Consider the following 9,140-nt stretch of genomic DNA (forward strand, 5'->3'; position numbering starts at 1 on the left):
GGATGTTTTAGTGTTGCTGAATTCTCTCAGCTTTTGCTTATCTGTGAAGGTTTTGATTTCTCCTTCAAATCTGAATGAGAACCTTGCTGGGTAGAGTAATCTTGGTTGGAGGTTTTTTCTTTTCATCACGTTAAGTATATCATGCCACTCCCTTCTGGCCTGCAGAGTTTCTGCTGAAAAATCTGCTGACAACCTTATTGGGCTTCACTTGTATTTTATTTGTTTCTTTTTCCTAGCTGCTTTCAAGATTTTCTTTTTTAATTATTTTATTATTATTATTATTATTATTATTTTGTCTTTTTGCCATTTCTTGGGCCGCTCCCACAGCATATGGAGGTTCCCAGGCTAGGGGTCTAATCGGAGATGTAGCTGCCAGCCTACGCCAGAGCCACAGCAATGTGGGATCTGAGCCACGTCTGCAACCTACACCACAGCTCACAGCAACGCCAGATCGTTAACCCACTGAGCAAGGGCAGAGATCAAACCCTCAACCTCATGGTTCCTAGTCAGATTCGTTAACCACTGTGCCACGATGGGAACTCCTCAAGATTTTCTCTTTGTCTTTAATTTTGGTCAGGTTGAGTAATATGTGTCTTGGTGTGTTCCTCCTTGGGTTTGTTTTATATGGTACTCGTTGTGCTTACTGGATTCGAGTGAGCATTTCCTTTCCCATGTGAGGGAAGTTTTCGGCTATTATCTCTTGGGATGTTTTTTCTGTTTCCTTCTCTCTCTCTTTTCCTTCTGGCACCCCTATAATATGGATGTTGGTGTGTTTAATGTTATCACAGAATTCTCTGAGACTCTCTTCATTTGTTTTCAATCTTTTTTCTCTTTTCTGTTCCACATCCATAATTTCCACTAATCTGTCCTCCACCTCGCTTATTCATTTTTCTGCCTCCTATATTCTGCTGTTAGCTGCTTCTAGTGAGTTTTTTATTTCAGGTGTTGTATTTTGCATCTCTTCTTGTTTAAGTTTTACATCTTGTATCTCTTTGCTCAGTGTTTCCTGTAAGTTATCCATCTTTGCCTCCAGTTTTTTTCCAAAGTCGTGCATCATCTTCAGCATTAACAGCCTAAAGTCTTTTTCCTGGAGGCTAAGAATCTTCTCCTTGCTTAGCTTATTTTCTGGGGTTTTTCATTTCTCCCTCACTGAGTTATAGTTCTCTGTCTTCTCATGGTTACAGGTTTTTGATGTGGTGACCTTTTTACAGACAATAGAGTTATAGCCTCTCTTACTTCTGATGTCTGCCCCCCTGTGGCTGAAGTCAGTACGAGGGACTTGCTGTAGGCTTCCTGATGAGAGGGGCTGATGCCTGCCCACTGGTAGGTAGAGCTGATTCTAATCCCTCTGGTGGGTGGGGCTTAGTCTCTGGATGGCATTAGAGGCAGCTGTTTGCCTGAGGTGTCTTTAGGTAGCCTGTTTACTGAGGGACAGGGCTGTGATCCCACCTGGATTGTTGTTTGCTCTGGGGCTTCTCAGTGCTGACTGATGGGTGGGGTGAGATATTCCCAAAATGGCCACCTCCAGAGAAAGGCCTGGCTGCTGAATGTTCCTGAGAGCTTTGCTTCCAATGTCCATCCCTCACAGCAAGCCATATTCACCCCTGTTTTCCCAGGATGTCCTCCAAGAACTGCAGTCAGGTTTGACCCAGATTCCTATGGAGACTTTGCTTTGCCCTGGGACCCAGTGCACGTGAAAGTCTATGTGCACGTTTTAAGAATGGGGTCTCTGTTTCCACCAGTCCCATGGAGCTCCTGAGCACAAGCCCCACTGACCTTCAATGCCAGCTGCTCTGGGGCTCTTTCTCCCAGTGCCAGATCCCCACATGTGAGAGTTTGATGTGGGGCTCAGAACTCTCACTCCTGTAGGTGAGTCTCTGTGAACCAGTTAGTTTCCAGTCTGTGGAGCTTCCCATCCAGGAGGTATGGGGTTGTTTATATCGTGAAATCGCCCCTCCCACCTCTTTTTCTTCTGGAGTAGGATATCTTTTTTAAGGTTTCTGTTCCATTTGGGTGACGAATGCTCAGTCTTTTGTTGTGAATTTTTTTGTTTTTAGGAGAGAAGTTGAGCTCCAGTCCTTCTATTCCACCATCTTAATCCCGTCTCTCAGTAAATATAGTCTTGTTTTGTAGAAGCCAAACCTCTAGATGGACAGATTAAGGGAGTGAGCATGTTGGGAATGTCCATTCGCCTCTTCTTGCTTGCATATCCACATAAGAAAGACGAAGGATAAATATAAGGAAGATAATTTCAAATCCAAATTAGCATGAATTTTGTTTTAATCTTGTGTGTTGAAGAGATGCAAATTCAAAGAAAAAAAGAGATGGAATTCAAAGTAATTCAGGGTATGGAGAGCAGCTCACAATGCAGAATCCAGAGTGATTATTCTGTGTGCATTGAGGGTAGTGGCTGGACTATTTTTTTTTTAATGATTCTTTTGGCAATTACAGTTTTTGATTTTTGGGGCTTTAGTGTAGGAGGCTCTGTGTGGAGAAGCTGGGGGCTGGCTCGGTCCCTCAGTGGAGCATGGTCGTTCCCAAATTGTCCCCTTCCTCTCACCCTGCTCTGGTGGGAGGAGAAACCCACAAAGCTAGGGAAGATGCTCCCACTCCCAGGGTGTGTGCGTGCATGTGTCCTCTTTCTCCACACCCTCTACCTCACCCCACCCACAAACCCCTCCACCCCCTCACTCCTATTGCTAAGACTCTGGTGGAGGGTGCTTCCCACGTCATGTGCTTGGGGAAGTGGGGTAGGTCATGCTCCATTTTAAAAGTGTCACATATATGCTTTAATTATTGGTTGAAAATTTCTGTGTATATCCATGTGATCAAATTAATTTTCTTCACAACCTTCCCCATCCTATCTGTAGTTCAAAATAGCTTTTTGTGTCTCCAGAATTTTTTCCAGAGGAGTTCTGCCATGGCTCAGTGGAAACAAATCTGACTAGTACCCATGAGGACGCAGGTTCGATCCCTGGCCTTGCTCAGTGGGTTGAGGATTCAGCATTGCCATGAGCTGTGCTTGGGTCCTGCATTGCTGTGGCTGTGGTGTAGGCCTTCATCTACAGCTCCAATTCGTCCCATAGTCTGGGAACCTCCATATGCTGCAGTGCGGCCCTAAAAGCACACACACACACACAAATAATTTTTTTTCTAGCTTCCCTATATTTCCTATATTCTAAAATATTTATGAAATTCCTCCATGGTAGATAGGAGAATTTGAGTTATAGATATCTAGCATCTTGTGCTAAACTGCCATATTGTCAAGACCAAAATAACTCTTTTTCCATTCAACTGCAGAATTATCATTTTTAAATGTAGATTTTTAACAGAGAAAACTGTGTTTTAACATGCCAGTGGATTCCCATGGCTCTGAAAATCAAGATCAAAAGTTTCAATCAATGCTCCAAGGCCTGGCTTGGTCTGGCCCCTGCTGATCTTTACCATGGTCTCATACTATTTCTCCCCTCACTCTGCACTTCTGCAAATTGGTGGACCTGGTCTTTCAAGTCCTCAGTGGTGCCATATTCCCTCCTAATAACAGGTTTTTTGCACATACCATTTCCTCTGAAATGTTTTTCCCTTACCCTTTCACCTAGTTAAATTCTACTCATTTGAAATTTCAGCTTGAGACTCCTTATGGAATCCTTCTGTTCACTCTCGGATGAGGTAACATGATCCTGTTCTTGGAGCATGCTGTATTAGTCTTTCATTGCACTTGTCAAAGTTGTGGTTTTATATTTGAGCATTTGGTAAATGTCTACTCCTCCATAAAGTCCATGAGATCAAGGATATTGTTTATCTTTGTACAGGATTATAGTTCTGTTGTTGGCACTGTGTCTGTCATATAGTACTTGCTCAAGCAATACTGAAATGAGGCAGAATCGTGTAATGGCAAATACCAGGATTTGGGGTTTGGGGTTCAAACCTAGCTCAGTCAATTAATCTGAAATCAAATTGCACAACATCTTTGTGCCTCAGTCTCTGCATCTGAAAAGGGGGGATAATAATGGTAACACCTTGTAGGGTTATGTAGAGAATTAGAAGAATTATTACATGTAAAGCATATGAAATGATACCTGACTCATAATAGATGTTATAGTTTGCTATTATTAAGTTAAATGAAATACACTTTCAGGTCTACAGGCTTATAACTTTATAATATGAAATATAAAAAATAAACATAGATATTGCTTTTTTGATTTATAATATAGAGGTGATTGACCAAAATATAAAAATAACTCTGTTGTTCCAGGAGGATTCTATATTCTAGATCACTATTAATTTGATTAGCCATTTAGCCCTGGCAATTTACTTGATTGATGATGATTATGATGATGGTACATACCAATAAAGCACACCTTGGAAGCCTCCTTATAGGTTTATGAACATGTTATCATCATCTCACTCTCGTAACAACCTGGTCAATGTAGTCTTTTCTCATCTCCACTTTCTCAGATGGAGAAAATAAGATTCATAGAGTTTATTTTCTCTTGGAATGATACAATGAAATTACTATTTTCAATATTCATGCTAATGTGTTACAAGGTAAAGGTTCATTTCTGTACTATGTGGAGCACTATGAAAAAGGGAGCTTATAAGTAAAAGTGCAGAAAATATGCATATCAACAAGACATTTGACCGGACAGGTAATAACACTAGGTATTAATTTCTTACAAGTATTCTCTTTGGTCATTTATAGTGGCTAAAACCTGGATATACCCCTAAAATTGAATGCAGGCTTTAAAGCTGATATACTACTCCTACCTGAAAAATATTTTGTCCATGATGTGTTATACTTGTAGGCACCTAATATCCTTTTTGCTAAGTTCAAAACTCTAAGATGTTTAGTTAAAATAAAAGAAGCGTGTGCATGTATCCTGTTTTTAAAAATGCATTTATTACTTGATTAATATTATTTGAACCTACTTTCCCCTTTATTTTTGTTATCTATTTCTATCTATTCTTTAAGGTATGCTGTTCTCACTTAAGCTATTCCATGGTGAAATATCCAGCTGTTTTTAACTTCATTGTTTCCTCATGATTGCATAATTTATATACTGGAAATATGTTTTTCTTGCAAAATGTGAAGCAGTCTGCTCCAGTTGGTAATTAGCTGTAATTCTTCTTTTCTAATTTGGTAGCGATTTTTCACTATCATCTGTGATTTCTCCCTAGTGTATGCCAAGAATAAAGGAGGTTAAGACACTATTATCCTCATTAACTTGCTTAGGTCAGGCTCATAGGTAGGAGCAATTTACTTTTTTACAAAATGACATCCAAGTGGTTCATAATTATTTCCAGAAATTCAAGTCAAGTACAAATGGGATAATAGGAGAAACCTGTTCATCACTCTAAATTATAGTAATTTTGTAACCCAATGACCTCTACCACACACTGGCCACCACCAAAAACATTTGTCACTGGTTTGCTTTTGGCTTGTTATTTTATTGTTGTTATGAATAGTTTATTGGTGGAGGACAAATGGTCATTTACTTTCACAATAATATAAATAGAGTCATATTGAGTATTATAAGAAGCCACAAGATGACTGTCTTTTCTATTACTACCATTCACCTTCTTGCAAAGATTTATCATATTGTTCAATTTCCATCTACTTTGATTGTGTAGAAGTTATTTTTCTTTCCCCATGGAACTGCATGATGGTTTACTGCACTTAGGAAGGACTTTCAGAAAGTACTTTTCCTCAATGCTTTCCCCCCTACCCTTACTGACTTTCTGTCACTTCTTTTCTCACTATCAAATAATGAATTGCAAGGAAATCATGGTGGATGTTGTTATACAATGGGACCTTAGAGTAGACCTTAACATTACAAAACACTTTAGAGTCTGAAAGTGAGATGATGTGGAGAAATGAGCAAGGATGGGCGACTTATTTTAATGGTAACCACAAAGTAAAAAGTAGGCGTCAACAATAAAAATAAATAATAGAAAGACTGGCAATAAAAAAGCTGCTCTAGGGGCAGTAGGAACAGTGCTGGGCCCCCAGTGGAGGTGTTTCTAGCGGTATTGTATCTCGAGCAGTGGTAGTTCTCACTACAGCACCAGGAATAATCCAGTTTGTATTCATCTGCGGAGATCTCTCTCATCTCGCTCGGCTGCGGAAAACTGGGCTGAAGTGACTGAGCCCACGATGGAAAGAGAGAAGGAACAATTCTGTAAACTCTTTATTGGTGGCTTGAGCTTTGAAAATACAGAATAAAGTTTGAGGAACTACTACGAGCAATGTGGAAAACTTTCAGATTGTGTGGTAATGAGGGATCCTGCAAGCAAAAGATTAAGAGGATTTGGTTTTGTATCTTTTTCATCCATGGCTAAGGTTGACACTGCCATGGTGGCAAGACCTCATTCAATTGATGGGAGAGTGGTTAGCCAAAACATACTGTTGCAAGAGAAGAATCTGGAAAGCCAGGGGCTCGTGTAACTGTGAAGAAGCTGTTTGTTGGTGGAATTAAAGAAGATGCAGAGGAACACCATCTTAGAGATTACTTTGAGGAATATGGTAAAATTGATACCATTGAGATAATTACTGATAAGCCGTCTGGAAAGAAAAGAGGTGGATTTGTTACTTTTGATGACCATGATCCTGTGGATAAGACTGTGTTGCAGAATCACGATAACATCAATGTTCATAATGCAGAAGTGAGAAAGGCTTTGTCTAAATAAGAAATACAGGCAGTCCAAAGTTCTAAAAGAGGAAGAGGAAGAAACTTTGGTTTTGGAGATTCATGTGGTGGTGGTGGAAATTTTGGGCCAGGACTGGAAGTAACTTTAGAGGAGGATCTGTTGGATATGGGTTTGGGGATGGCTATAATGGGTATGGAGGGAGACCTGGAGGTGGCAGTTTTGGAGGTAGCCCTGGTTATAGAGGGAAGAAGAGGAGGATATGGTGGTGGAGGACTTGGATATGGCAACCAGGGTGGTGGCTACAGAGGTGGTTATGACAACTCTGGAGGAGGAAATTATGGAAGTGGAAATTACAATGATTTTGGAAATTATAACCAGCAACCGTCCAACTATGGTCCAACGAAGAATGGAAATTTTGGTGGTAGCAGGAACATGGGAAGACCATATGGTGGAGGAGGCAGTGTAGGAAGTGGGGGTTTTGGAGGGAGAATAGCCAATATCGAGCCATGGAGAGGATGAGAGAGGATGAGAGCCCAGAGGCCACAGAATAACTTCAGGTTATCGAAGTAACAGTGTTCAGGAAACTCTCAGTCATGCATAAATATGCAGTGATATGGTAGAAGACACCAGAGCAGTTGCAGAGCCATTTTGTGAATGGATTGGATTATTTAATAATATTACCTCACTGTGGAGGAAGGACTGTAAAAAAAAAGATGCCTTTGAGACAGTTTCTTAGCTTTTCAATTGTTGTTTCTTTGTAGTGGTTTTTGTTAGAGTGTAGAAGCATTGGTTCTTTGATAATGTTAAATTTGTAAGGTTCAGGTGACATGTGAAATGTTTTTTAAGATTTTTCTCAAAGTTTTGAAAAGCTATTAGTGAGGATCATGGTGTAATAAGACCTAACATTTTTCCTTTAAAAAAAATTTTTTAAGTGTGTGTGTGGAGTTAAGAAGCTGTTGTACATTTATGATTTAATAAAATAATTCTAAAAGAAAAACAAACAAAAAAACACAACAGAGTAATGGTTTCATAGGCATTAAAAATGGAGGAAAAGAGAAATAAAATTTCACATAAATGCTTCTCTACAAAAAGGACCCAGGAGTTGGGAAGCCATTAAAATAAAAATTGAGACTACATATGAACTTAGACTGAAATAATTGCTCCACTAATTGCATGGGATGTAGGTGGGGGTAGTGAGCAACTAATTTTAATTTAATAAACTTTTATTTAAAAATCTCCTACATGCAAAGCACTGACCCAAATTGTTGTGAGGGAACAAATGAAATTAGAGATGTCCTATACAATTCTGAGTGGAAAAAGTTGCAAATATTAATCCACAGAGAGTAATAAATGCTTATGCCTTCCCTATGGGTAATACCAGGAAGTTCAGAAATCCAGTCTATTCTTTTTCAAAGTTCTAAGTATCTCTTCTCAGCCTCTTATCCAGGTACATCTAAGTTCTTGTGGATATCTTTTTGTGGAATTGAGAATAAGAAGAGTTCTGTATTTATTGGCCCTCCATTTTATATCATGCTGATTATAATCTAAGGGCTTTGGCTGCCGTTGAATCAAGTGAAATAGGAAAACTGAGTGACAACACCTACCTTCTTGGAGATTCTTTAAAGGGAGATGCTCACTTCCCAGTGTTATTATAATCATTGAAAGGGCTCCCCACCAAACTGGCAAGGGCTCTTTGGAATAAAGTTAAATTTTCTTTCATCCAGTAATGTATAAAAGTCTGTCCCAGGTATCAGCTGCATCATATACATCAGGTATTAGCAACATAGGATGCTCTATTCATTCTCAGAATGATCATATACAATCTATGATTGAGGGAGGTGTGGAACATTGCTAAAGGGATCAACAGCTCACGGCACCATGAATAATTGTATAGTTCTACACTCACAACATTAAGACATAGTTCCAATCATGGTCTTTGTAAATGGTCCCACCTCCCCCTGCCACTGTGTAATCTTACATGGTGACCCTGGCAAAACTATTTGTGAAGGCTTGGGCTGAATTTTGAAATAGATTAGAGGCTGGGGCTTTCAATAGGATGGCACCATGAGTTCATGGGCTCAGTAACATAGACATTTTTTGATAGTTCTTTGTAGGATGATGATCCACAGTAATTTTCAGATTAAGGGCCTTAATAGGCCAAGTTTTGCATTGCATGACGATCATCTCCTTCAGTGTAGTTGACTTATGAACCCAGAACTGCTGACCTTTTATTTCTGGAGAGCAGCTTCCCACAAATGGGAAGATAGCCTTTTCCCAGGCCATTCAAAATCTCCTGATAATCCCTTTATATGCTTCTTTTTGGGCAATGGGGTCTACTTATCTTACACTGGTCTTCACAAAAGAAGCACAATCTCCTTCAAGGTGTTTATTGTCTTTGAATTTTCTCACTGACAAAGTTTTTTAAAAGATACATTTTAATACTATTGGGGTGTCCTTCTTATAGATTCCCTGCTATATAAACAGATACAGAG

At 39.5% G+C, this 9,140-nt stretch overlaps 1 pseudogene; it reads left to right on the forward strand.

The window, feature by feature from the left end:
* The first annotated feature begins 6,154 nt into the window (after positions 1 to 6,154).
* Positions 6,155 to 7,167, forward strand: LOC125118075 (heterogeneous nuclear ribonucleoproteins A2/B1-like; annotated as a pseudogene).
* The last annotated feature ends 1,973 nt before the right edge of the window (positions 7,168 to 9,140 follow it).

The sequence above is a fragment of the Phacochoerus africanus genome, chromosome X (genome assembly GCF_016906955.1).
Source record: "Phacochoerus africanus isolate WHEZ1 chromosome X, ROS_Pafr_v1, whole genome shotgun sequence".
In the NCBI taxonomy this organism is placed as follows: domain Eukaryota; kingdom Metazoa; phylum Chordata; class Mammalia; order Artiodactyla; family Suidae; genus Phacochoerus; species Phacochoerus africanus.